The sequence below is a fragment of the Octodon degus genome, unplaced genomic scaffold, assembly GCF_000260255.1.
Source record: "Octodon degus isolate 3935 unplaced genomic scaffold, OctDeg1.0 scaffold00032, whole genome shotgun sequence".
NCBI classification, from domain to species: Eukaryota; Metazoa; Chordata; class Mammalia; order Rodentia; family Octodontidae; genus Octodon; species Octodon degus.
The window spans coordinates 14,251,255-14,263,845 of NW_004524608.1; the positions used below are offsets into that span (position 1 = coordinate 14,251,255).

Consider the following 12,591-nt stretch of genomic DNA (forward strand, 5'->3'; position numbering starts at 1 on the left):
CAAAGCACTGCAAGCACAGCCAGCCTGGGTTCCATGAGTGATGCCAATGTCCGCACTACCAGTGCCCTTGCCCACACCTCAGCGCTGAGCCTGGCCTGTCACTGCGGCTGCTGTGCTTCGCAGAGATCCAGCGGCTCAGGGCTGAGGACCACAGCGCCTGCCGCACATCCTTCTCTCCGGGGCCCTTGCTCTTTGGTGGCCCATGAGTCCTCTTCTTTTTCACTCTGACCTCTTGAACCCAGGCCAATCATCAGAATTCCCCTCTGTCAGCATCCTCAGTGAGCTTTGGCCATATCAGGGGACTCAGCAACAGGGTTTAGGACTCAGCTCATATCACGTAAACTCCAGGCCCCAAAGACTACACAGAGTAGTCAGCAAGACACCGCCACGCTGGAATCATTAGGGCTCAGAAAGAGCCTCAGTATCCTAAATAAAAGGCTCCTCCCAGATCTCTCAGCAACCATTGTAATTTTCATCATTCTCCGCAATCCTGCTTCAGCAAACGCTTTCCCTTCCCACTTCACCAAAAAACCCAAGCCAAGGTTTGATGCGTTAACACCCTAAATTCCTGTTCTCTCTGCTTCCCCTACAAACTTACCCATAGGTACCTCCCCCGGCTTTTCCTTTTCATTGTAACTCCAAACTGACCTCCTTGCCCCTCTTACAGTCGGTCGACTGCTACACTCCATACACAGTACCCAGATATATCACACTGTTTCTAAACCACGTGTACCTGGGCTCATGTATCTCCCTCTGCCTAACATGACTCACCTGGTCTTCCCTGAGATGCAGTTAGAAATCAACCCCTCACTCTACAACCTGCAGCACTAAGGGCACCTCCTTGCCCTTCCATAGAGGTCACTTCACTATTCCCTCTCACTGCGCCTTGCCCCAAGAACAAGTGAATCATCCTCTCAGCACTGGGCACATTGGTATGCAAGCAACTGCTAAACAAATAAAGTGATACATACAGTAGACTCTGCTTTCTGCTCTGCAATGTTGTATTAAGATGTTTTATTAAAAGCATCAATTAAGATTCCTAACCCGTCACTTACATACAGTGCTGTACATTTTCTTCCTCTGACCTCAGACTGAGAAACAGCCTTCCCCTTGCCCTTGCCTTCTCAAAACAAATATTCCTTGCTGAAGGAAAAAGCCAGAAATAAAAACACTATTTCCTCCCCAACAAAAACAGAAAAACCAAAACAGCAATTCAGCTTATTAAAAACTACCCAGCTAACAGCGGCTTAGGTGGGGATAAATGTAATTGTGGGGCTCTATGAGAAAGGAAAACGTATGTTGGACAGCTATTTGGGGGAGGTAGTAATATTCAGATACTAAACAGGAAAGGTGACCAAATTAATCAATCTTAGATCTATTTTTAAGGCAAGGGAGGAAAAGGAAATGGTAACTCCAATGGAAATTTCCTTCCTTTGTCTAGTTTTACTTCTGGTATAGCTACTACACTATATCTCAATACTAACTTATGACAATTTAATTCATAGGAAATGATTTGGAAGGTCCCCAGGGAGCTGCAGATGGTACCTCGCGGCCCATCTGTTTAAGGATGAAAGCTTAGTGAGCACCATTACATCACTCTGACCTTCCTATCTGACAAAAATCAAGATGTTTGCTCGGTCAACAAGATATTTGTGTTTGTCTCCTGCCTCAGGCCTTAGTTCCTGATTAGTTTAAAAATCATTATGCACCCAAACTGAATAGGGCCACTGTTAACAGCTGGAAGGTCCTCCTCTGGGCAAAGCCCCAGCTCTGTGGCCTTCAGGGTGTGACTGCTGTCCTTTCTGTGCAACTGCACACTCGCCTGATGCTCTGCTTTCTGTATTTTCTCAGGGGACCCTGGCAGAGGGAAGAACAGCATGACCAGGTGTGCTGCTCTGCCCAGATAAATGCTCCAGCACTACACATCCCAACTTGAGCGGCTCCACGGTGTCCCAGACTAGACTCTTCCCTGTGGCAACCTCCATGCTGCCCACATGCCGAGGAATCAGGTCATTTTCCGGACCCCTACAGATGCCATGAAGCCCAGCTCCCACGTGTACAGATCCAGGCACGCTCACCTGACCATGCACACCTGTGACTACTTTGGCACGTGGCTACATACCCGATACCCTCTTTCTCCCTCCCTGATATTCAAAAGAACACAAGCACAGACCTGGTGTTCAATGTGGCATGCCCTACAGGTGCTAGGCAGTAACAGCAAAAAGAAAGTAGAAACTACACTTTACGCTTTGTGGGGTGGGGATATAGCTCAGCGGCGCAAGCACGTGCCTCGCGAGCACAAAGTGCTGAGTTCAGTTTTAGTACAAAAACAATTTTTGTCTTGATTTTGTTGAGGAGGGCGATTTACATGCACTGATGTTTGCAATTTACTTCGAAATACTTTTTAAAATAAGATGGACTGATAGGTAGACACATACATAATGAAGCAAAGGTGGTAAAATCTTAATTATAGATTCTAGATGGTGTATATGTACATGGATCATTTCTTTCAACTTCTCTTTACATGTTTGCACAATACAACAGCAGTGGAGAAATGTATTGCCTTAAAAAAAAAAAAAAAAAAAATAGCCAGACTTGTAATCCCAGCACTTGAGTGCCTGAGGCAGGAAGACTATCTCAAATACAAGGCCAGTACTTGAGATACTACACAGCAATAACTTTGTCTCCAAAAAACAAAAGACAGGTGAACTCTACACTTCATTTAATGTCACTGGGCTCATTTTAATGTCTTCTGAAGTCTTTTCTGTTTCAGGATGCAAGCCAGGATCACCCTTTGCAATTATGTATACATCTCTTTGGTTTCCTCTGGTCCATTAGAGTTTCACAGTCTGGTCCAGTGTCTTGTAGACTGTTCCTAGCTGGAGATTTGTTCCATATTTTTCTAGTGATTACACTGGTGTTTAAGTACATAGTGGAGGCCACAGGTCTCCCTCATTATCGTATTATGACTACACGCTGTCACCAAGATGTGCTGCCTGCCAGGTTGACTTGACTCTTGGCTAAGGTAGGGTTTGTCAAGCTTCTCACTTTCATTCTCTATCCTTTAGGAGTGAGTCACTAAATTAAACCCAGGATCAAGGAATGGGGTGAAGCCCAGCCTGTGAAGGGAAGATTTTTCGACAAAAATTATTTGAAATTCTGTAAAGATGGCTCAGGTTGAAGAGATAGTTCAGCGGTCTAAGCACCTGCCTGGCAAATGCAAAGACCCAGGTTTGATCTCCAGCACTGCATGCCATGCAGGCCCCAGAGCAGTGCCAGCCACCAAAACCAGGTGTGGTGGCACGTGCCTGTAATCCCAGTGCTGAGGAGGCTGAGACAGGAGGATCACTACTAGTCTGAGCTGCATAGCAAAACCCTTTACCAAACAGGTAAATAAACAAAAGATTTAAAAAAAAAAAGATGTCTCTTCTCCTAATGCAATATGAACTAAATAGTTTGGATTACAAGGCAGTACATTATTTTTTGTTCAAATTATTTGAGCTCTGCCTATGAATCACACATGCAGAATTGGTCATTATCATCACTGGGCTTTGCTTACTACATGTAGCTACCCACCTATCGTCTCAACTATGCTACACCATCTCTGAACTGTTCGTCACCCTGGCATACTGTAAAGTGCTTTTAGAACTGCTAACCCATGACCTCTGGCAAACCTCACCAACTAGACTAAAGTACACCCACATAACACCTTTTGTCTTTAGACTCAACAGACAAAACACCATTTTCCAAAGCTAACTAGCTCCATGCTTTGTGCCTGCTCTCTCCAGTGCCTGTGTCATAAACTGTAGTCAGATTTTTCCCTCCATTCATCTCACTACCCACACCACATTCACATGCACACAGACACAGCTACTGGTGAATGTCTTTTTCACCTGAATATATTACAATGTTTTAGTGCCTAATTTATTCCCTTTGTTATTTGTTGAAATAGCTACCGCCCCTTGCTCTTGGTATGTGTGCTCTGCTTTCTATCTCTAATACTATAATACTTACATCTGAACATACTCCATGACACTTAGCTTGCTTCTGTATCACTGTGATGGCTGAGATGCTAAGATAAAGATTCCACAAACTTTTTTTTAAGTACTATGTTAATTCATCATGGTTTACTTGTTTAAAGTCATTCAATAAAACGAGGACAAGGTTCATTGCACTGTTATGTAAAATTCAGATGTAAATAGTTGAAAAATTACGCTATACTTAACAGGCTGAAAAATGAATTATATACAATCATTAGAAATCATTTCAAGAAAAATACTGGCATGAAATAATACATACCATCCATGCATGCAAAAAGATCAAGTTATAGAACAAACAGAATGACATTTTTTTTTTTATTTTTCAACAAATAATTCACTGCATATATTCTTCTTAGTGGTTAATTGCTGTACAAGATGCGGACTTGTGATCCTATTTACAAACACCATTAGAACAAATCATTCTATTCATTAACAGAATGTAACTATATATCTATCCCAACCACTTTGAATACACAGATACAAAATGGACATTCATCTGTATACCCCATTTTTTCTAAGTTCCATTATTGAATATTATAGGTGTGTAAACTCAGCAAAATATTCTAAAAGAGTCCAATAGCCCATAATAGCATTGGGTCTTCTGTTTAACTGGCAATGTCAGAAATTATTGACCTGAGTCCCCCACAGCTCAACTTAACAGCATGGCTTTATTTCTTATAATTTCGTCTTCATACTTTTCTGCTGGATGGTTAAGACCAAGGTAAAGCAGGACCTATGCAACAAGAGTTGTAGCTTTTTGGTCTGAGAAGGTCAGTGAAATGCCCTCAGGATTTGTCCTGAGATCCTGTACCTCAGATTGTAGAACCTTTATCAGTGCAGCCATGTGGATGAGTCACGGCCAATGCTTGGCCAATGTGCTCTCTGTGAAAGCCTGAGAGAGTATCTTCTCCCCATGTGACTCTCCTTAGGCCCACTCTATGAGAATGACATTATTTAACATGTCTGTGAAAATACACACAGTGAAAGAAAGACACAATAGGTTATTTTAAAAATCCTTGTTTTCTTCTCTTTTAATTACAATTAAATGAGGATTACCTTTCGGATCTGTTTGAACTCCAAAAGACTGGATAACACTTAAGTGGCCGATAATTGGTAGAATCAGTCCACATTGTCAAAGATTAACATTCTTACACTATAACTGGCACTCAATTACTACAAAAAGTGCTTCATGTTTGGTGTGGCAGGTGCAAGCCCAGCACTTGCAAAGGTAAGGTAGACAGGAAGATCAGAAGTTCAAGGCTAGCCTGAGCTACCTGAGTTCAAGGCCTGTATGAATCACATAATGAGGCTTTATCTAAAAAAAAAAAAAAAAGAAAAGAAAAAGTTTTGTGTAACAAAGAATACAAGAGTATCATAACCACTGCAAAGCTCAGTGGTGATAACAACCAATTCTCCACGTGTGGTAACTTTCAATATACAATGCTGGGCTCACTAGCCACCCACTTCCACAGCCAGCATACACAGGTAAATACAGCAAGCTATAGCATCTTAATCAGAGCTGCAGCAGCACACTCAGGGACTCCCCATCACTAGTTAAGAGCTTGGGAAGAACTAGTCTTCGCTGAGCTAGACAATGAGGTACTACATGCTTGCCATCTCCTTCCATCCTCGCATCTCTGAGGCAAGGTTTAGCCACAAATGGCCACTTCGATTGGAAATGGTGATGTTTCAATTCACAGCTCTATCCAGCTTCAAGCCCGTTACCTTTCCCCTTGGAGTGTATCTCAGCTACTTTTCCCTGTGGCTGAGAGAAAATACCCAATACCCCCAATTTAAAGGAGGACAGATTTACTTGGTCTCATGCTGTTAGTCTGAGGTTGGCTGGATCTAAGGCAGGATGACATCGCAAAGGGGAACTGTACAAGAAAGCTGCCCTCATCATAGTAACCAGGAAACAAAAAAAGAAGTGGTGGGGCCTTCCAGCCAATCTTTGCATCCATAATCCAAATGCTTTATAAAACTTGTGGCTTTTGGAGCCATTTTAGATCAAAATCTTAAAAAAAGAGTTCCAGCATTGCCAAAATGTCCAAATCCAAAGTCTGCCGAGAATCAGGGCAAATTCTTAGCTGTGAGCCCCTGTTAAAATTTAAAACTGGGCCGGGGAGATAGCTTAGTAGAATGAGTGCCTGCCTAGCAAACACAGGGTCCTGAGTTCAATCCCCAGTACTGCAAAAATAAATAAATAAAAATTAAATTAAATTAAATTTAAAAAAGCTAAATACTGGTAACATTCCCACTCCAAGATGGAGGAAGAGGGAAAAGAATGGGACCAAAGCAAGATGGAAGCCCAGAGGAGCAAATATCATGCCCCACTGCTCTGTGTCTACAGCCTGGTACAAGGTGTGCTGAGATGGGAACGCCAACGGACCTGAGCAGCCTCACAACCTCTTGTGGCTTCTGTCTTTGTGCTGCCTCTGCCTACTTCTGTGGCCTTCCTCAGACATTCCATGTTTTTGCTTCTCCAACACACTTTGGTTTTACTCTTTGCCCTGTCACATAACTGCCCTCTTAAGGGCACACTGAGTGGCCTTCCAAGCTTTCTTCTGAATTCTAGGTAGTAACCTAACCTTTCTGGCCCCACAACTCTTGGATTCTGCATGCCTGTAAAACCAGCATCATATGTATGACCAAGGTCTTCCCTGCCCAAGCAGTAAGAGTGCCACTGAATCACAGCTGCAGAGGCCTCGGATTCCCTGGATGGCTGAACACTGTGACCCAAATCCTGGGGAACCAATTCCTTAGGTGGCCCTTCTTAAGCAGAGTGCTCTGGAACTTGTCAAAGCAAAGTCTTACATTCTTGTACCTTTCAACCTAAAAAAGGAGGGAATTTACTAATTCCTGACATTCCTTCAAGTCATTTTTTCCTATTTGTCCTATCCAAAGTACTTGGCTTCATTATAATCCTAGTCTTTTTAGCAAACAAGTTCCTACCACAGCACACTCCATCTTTGTAGGTACTGTCTGGCAAAAGTGAAATATTTTTAAATAGGCCTTTTGCTCGTGTTTGACCCAGGTTTTACTAAAAGCAGTAAGCAATAAATAACTACGCTACAGACTGAATGTTGAGCTGTCTTGAAATTTCCTTTCCCAGACTGATTAATCCACTGCCATCAATGTCCTATGAAACTTCAGGTCATAGGCAAAATGTAGACAATTTTTTGCCACAGCTTAACACACACGGCTTAAAGTCCAACTGCCAATAGTGTTCTTGTTCCCACCTGAAATCTCCTGGAGCTGGTCTTTACCACCTGAATTTTTTATTAGCTTCTGGTCTTCTGAGCTCTGACCAGACTCTCCCATGAAATTTGACTTACAGCATTTTAGGGCTGCTTTTCCAGGCAGCCTTTCAAAGCCTTTCCAAACTCCTCCTCAAACCAGTTCCAGAGCTTCTAAACCACACAGTCAAATAAACTCACAGACACAACTCCACTTCTCTAGCAACAAATTCTGTCTTAATCACTTCATCACTGAGACAAAATACTTGACACCCACAACTTAAAGGTAGAAAGGTTTGTTTTCACTCGCATTTCTAGTCTATGTCTCCCCAGTTGCCTCTGCCATCATGAAGGAGAAGCACTGAAGAAGAAAACCTACTTATATCATGGCAGCCAGGAAGCAGAGAGTGAAGGGAAGAGTTGGAGCGGGAGAGAAACCCTTTCCGGTCATGTTACCAGCAAACTGACTCTTTTAACAGCAAGCCAGATAGACCACCCCATAATCCAATCATCTTCTAAATACATGAGGCTTTGGGGGACCATTTTAGATCTAAACCATAACAGAATGGCTTTAAATGTTTTAACAAACTCAAAAGCAGGCTTAAACGTAACTTCAGTATCACTGGTTAAAAAAGAAATCTAGCTATAATCCCAGCACCTAGAAAACTGAGGTAGGACAATCACCACAAGTTTCAGGCCAGCCTGAATTACATACTGAAACCCTGTTTTAAGAAACCACAAAAAGAGAGAAAGAAATCTAAATCCAGGCTGGTGGCCCAAGCCCGTAATCCCAGCAGCAGTCTGGGATGATCACACAAGTTCAAGGCTAGTCCAGGTGACTTAAGGGAGACGCTGTCATGAAGTTAAAAATTGAGTGAACAGCTCTGTGCGAAGGCCCCTGGTTTTAATCTCCAGTACCACAAAAAAGTAAAGAAAGAACAAAAGAAGAGAAGATGGGGGTAAGGGGAAATAAACTTCATCAATTTTCTTCAGATAGTAGTCATTTTTTTAAAACAATTTATACATGATACCAAGATTTTAACTTTAAAATCTGAAGCATATTTTCAGGTCTTAAAGAGTAAAGACCACTTATGATTTAGCAAAATATTAGAATAGTCACAATTAAATCAACTTGATCACAACACTGTAAGCTTAAGAACTACAAAGCTAGGGGGCCGGGGAGATGGCTCAGTGGAATAAGCACTTCCCTGACAAGTGAAATGACCTGAATTCAATCCCTGGTTCCGCCAAAAAATAAAAAAACTAAAATAAAATTAAGAACTACAAATCTAAAATATAAACTTACTTATAGTAAAATCTCAAACTGAGACAGACATCTGTCTAGATTAATTCCTTTTTTCCTTCTCAGGAAGGACTAAATTTTAAAATGTATCACTCTTTTCCTCTCTACATCCCTATTCCTCCCTTTCCACCTACCCTCCCACACACACTCTCTCAAAAAGTGATTGCTTCTAAAGCTAACTACAAAGCCATGCTAATCCATATGCCTTAAACCCTGAAAAAAAAAAAAAAAAAAAGTTCGAACCCACTGATATAATCCCTGCTGTCCTGGGATAGAAGCCCTCTGGAAAGCCACAATTAGATACATCTAGTGCCCTAGAGACACTCTCCCTAGTCACTCGAAAGGTTTTTCATATTAAGACGATTTTGGGAGGCCATGGACATAGCTCAGTGGCACAGCACCTGCCTCGAAAACACTGGTCTGGAGTTCAATTCCTGGTACCCCTCCCCCCCCCAAAAAAAAGAGGATGATTTTTTTAAAAACACATTCTTTAAATGACTTGAGGGTGCTTATGTTGGGGGCTCTGAGAAACTGTCCTTCAGTGAAAGAATGTGCATCTGTAAAGAAAACATACATTAGTCAAGGACCAGTCTCAGGCAAAGGGCTGCTCTGGACAGCTTTCGTTACCTCCACACTTTACCTGCATGTAAAGTAACCTCTATTCACCGTTTGCTTCCTTCCCTTCACTCCCTCACGACTGGCTCCATCACTCTGGAGAAGCCCCAGCTCCTGTTCTGCAGCTCAGGATGTTCTCTGCCACTCTGATGACCTGATACCAGGAGAGGATACATACATAATTAAGTAAGGTTTTCCCCTGTTACTTTGTCTCATGTCAACTTAATGCATAGCCCAGTCAAGAAACTTAGAAAGGTGGAAGGGAGCCACTGTAATGTCCCTGCCCTATCAGGCACACTGCAGACCTCTGCTCGGCAGTCATTCACACAAAAGATGCCCGTGCTATTTGTTATAGAATAAAACAACTCAGGACAAAAAGATAGTGTCTTTTATTCATGCAAACTGGGAGAGGGCATTGGAAATTCATTTTTCAAAAAATTTAAAAACAAAAATTAAGCATTAAAAAATATAAGCATTGCAACTTAGAAAAAACTGTAATGGTTTTTTTTAAGACAGAGGAAAGTTTTAATATGGACTGTAAAATACATAATGAAAAACTAGCATAAATAAATTTTAAAACAAAACTGCTCAGTCTTACCATCTAAAAATGTTAAAAATTTTTTTGTGAACAAGGCTAGCTTTGAACCTTATATGGTAAATGTTTCAAACAGATATACAATATATACTGGGGGGTGCAAATGTGACTATACCACAGCTGCTCCCCCTCATCTACACAGGATTGCTCCAAGAGCCCCACTGGATACCTGAAATCTCAACATGTATGATGAAGTTTATAAATTAGACACAGTAACAGATTAACAACAACTAACAAAACAATCATAACAACACACTGTAATAAAAGTTACATGAACTTTCTCTCTTGAAAGAATCATGGCAAATAGCAACATTTTCAGACCACTGGTTGATGGCGGGTAATCAAAACCATGGAAGGTAAAGTGGAGAAGGGATACTGCTGCCTGCACGCACTGTTCTACAACCTGCTGCTTTACAGCACAACAGACGATACCTTTCCACATCATTCCATTTTAGCAACTTCTCTACCATACAAAGCTACCTAACTGCAAAAGTTTAAATGCACTGAAAGCAGAGTTCTCCGTTGTACATATGGCCATGGTTTTCCAAGTTTCTTGTGAAGTGTATTTTGTTTTCCTCAGTTCTTTGCCACTAAACAACACTGCAGTGAACACCTACGTGATGTAAATTTGCATACTTGCACGATTATTGTTTTGCATGAATTTCTGTTCAGATGGTTACATAATGTCCACTGATGGATTCCCTCCAGAATGATTATGCCCACTGATCCTCCCAACACTGGACAAGAGTAACTAGTTCACCACTATCTTAAAAGAAGCATTCTTCTTTTTAAACAAACAAGTGGGGAAAAGTTATACTGGCATTTAATGAGTTCCTTCCATGTGCCAGGCACCATCTTAAAAGCTTTACAGGCATTAACACCCAACCCTACAATAATCCTATGGAGGTAGGTATGCAGATACACTTGAGACTTCTGTAACTGATAGGAAGCTAAAGCTCAGACAGATGAAAGCACTGGCTTGAGGCTCCACAACTTGTCGGCGCACTGCTGAGCGATGAGCCCAGTGCCATGGCTCCAGAACACACTTGAGGGCTCTTACAGTTCTCAAGGTCAAACTCTTGGTTTACTCACTCTAAAAGAGAACTGAATCATCTCTTTCCCCAACACAACTGACTAAAAATTCTTATTTCAAGAGCAATGAAGGGAAGAACTGCCAAGCTAGGGATAGGAGAACTTAATTAATATCCAGGTTCATCCACTCACAGGTATCTGGCGTATGACTTGGGGAGGACCACTTACCCTGAAGCCCTTCCTTTGGTGAAATCCACCCAAAATATCTACCTTAAAATATGTTGCAAAGCCCAAAACTAACAACCATTGCTTCAAAAATACTTGCTGAGACCTTTCTCTGTGTCCTGATTCTAATGGCCAAGAAGCCTAACCACTCCAGCCCTGAAGACCTCAAAAGATGCAGAAAACGAACACAGCTATGGCAGAAAGCACAAAAGCGCAAGTCACAAGTGAAGCACGGCAAAGCAATCACGGTGTTCAGGAGACAGCAGCAACTCAAGGCGCTCAGAAAAACGACTACACAACATCCAGGGAGATGCATGAAATCATACGAAACACAAAGTCTGTAATTTACACATACTTAAGTTACAACCACATGTTTAAAGGTCTATGCAAAGAGCGGAAGGGAAGTAAAATCCTGGTTGCTACCTTAAACACGTAACATTATTCTTTTCTCCCCTTTTCCAAACTTTACAGAGCATCATTTAACATTTATAATTCTTAAAATATTTTAATTGCTGAAAGCACAGATGGAGGCGTGATTAATGCTGACTGAAATAATGTTTGTGAAAATTGGAGACTCTTAACCCCCCATGAATGGTATTATTGTCAGAGCATGAAATAACATAGAAGTATGCATAATACCATTACTGTGCCGCAGCTCAGGTTATTTTTATGTTCTGCTATTTGGTTTCCTGCTCGCCTGATAATGTACAACATTAATCATTTCTTTACAGTATTTTCTTGAAAAAACATTTTTAAAGCATGACTGTGAAAAAATGTCTAAGCATTAGAAAGATCTGCAATAAAAAGCAAAACTTTACTCTAGCCAAGACCCTTACTATTTCTTTTCTACCTCAGCAAAACCGACCTCTCCTGTGCCTTAACTGACGATCTGCATGAACTGCGAGCATTTCATCAGCGACAGTACACTTCAGACCTCCAGCCCCCTGACTTCTCCAATGCACTTCAAAGCCTATGGCCAGCATTCAACTATCTGCTCCAAGTGGTTAGATTCCTGAGGTACCTCAATGCCACAGGCACCGAGCTCCTCATCCTCCTGGAAAGAAGACCCTATTCCTACTCCTACAACTTTCCTCTCAATTTGTTCTTACTATGTACCATTTCTTAACACTGGGCTCTTCTCTTTCTTTCTTTTTTTTTTTTTTTTTTTGGCGGGGGGTGGTTTTTTGAGACAAGGTCTCACTCACTCTGTAGTCCAGGCTGGCTTTGAACTCAACATGTAGCACAGGCTGACCTCGAATTCACAGCCATCTTCCTGTCTGGGATTACAGGCATGCACTACCACACCCAGCACTTACAGTGAAATCTTGAAGCACATTCTAGACTCCTTTCCATTACCCTGTCTACCTTATCAGTTATTGCTACAGATGTGGCCTTTTCCTTATCACCATCCCTCCCATTCTCTCCCAAGGCCAAATCATCTCAGCTATGGAGGAGTCTAACTGGTTTCAGCCTCCCTCCTACTCTTCCTAAATCCATGCCCATTCCCACCAATCACCATGGTAAAGGTGAACTGACTATGTCTTT

The 12,591-nt window shown here is 41.8% G+C and overlaps 1 protein-coding gene across 8 annotated transcripts in view; it reads right to left on the minus strand.

Moving 5' to 3' along the window:
• The window catches only part of Tanc1 (tetratricopeptide repeat, ankyrin repeat and coiled-coil containing 1), a 242,747-nt gene that overhangs the window by 207,976 nt on the left and 22,180 nt on the right, over positions 1–12,591 (minus strand). The window contains exon 1 of one of the 8 annotated variants that reach the window (XM_023713606.1): positions 3,207–3,218. The exons of the other annotated variants lie outside the window; for them this stretch is intronic. The gene's annotated coding sequence lies outside the window, so the exon portion shown is untranslated. Of the gene's footprint in view, positions 1–3,206; positions 3,219–12,591 lie in introns of those variants that run through there. 8 annotated transcript variants of the gene reach the window in all.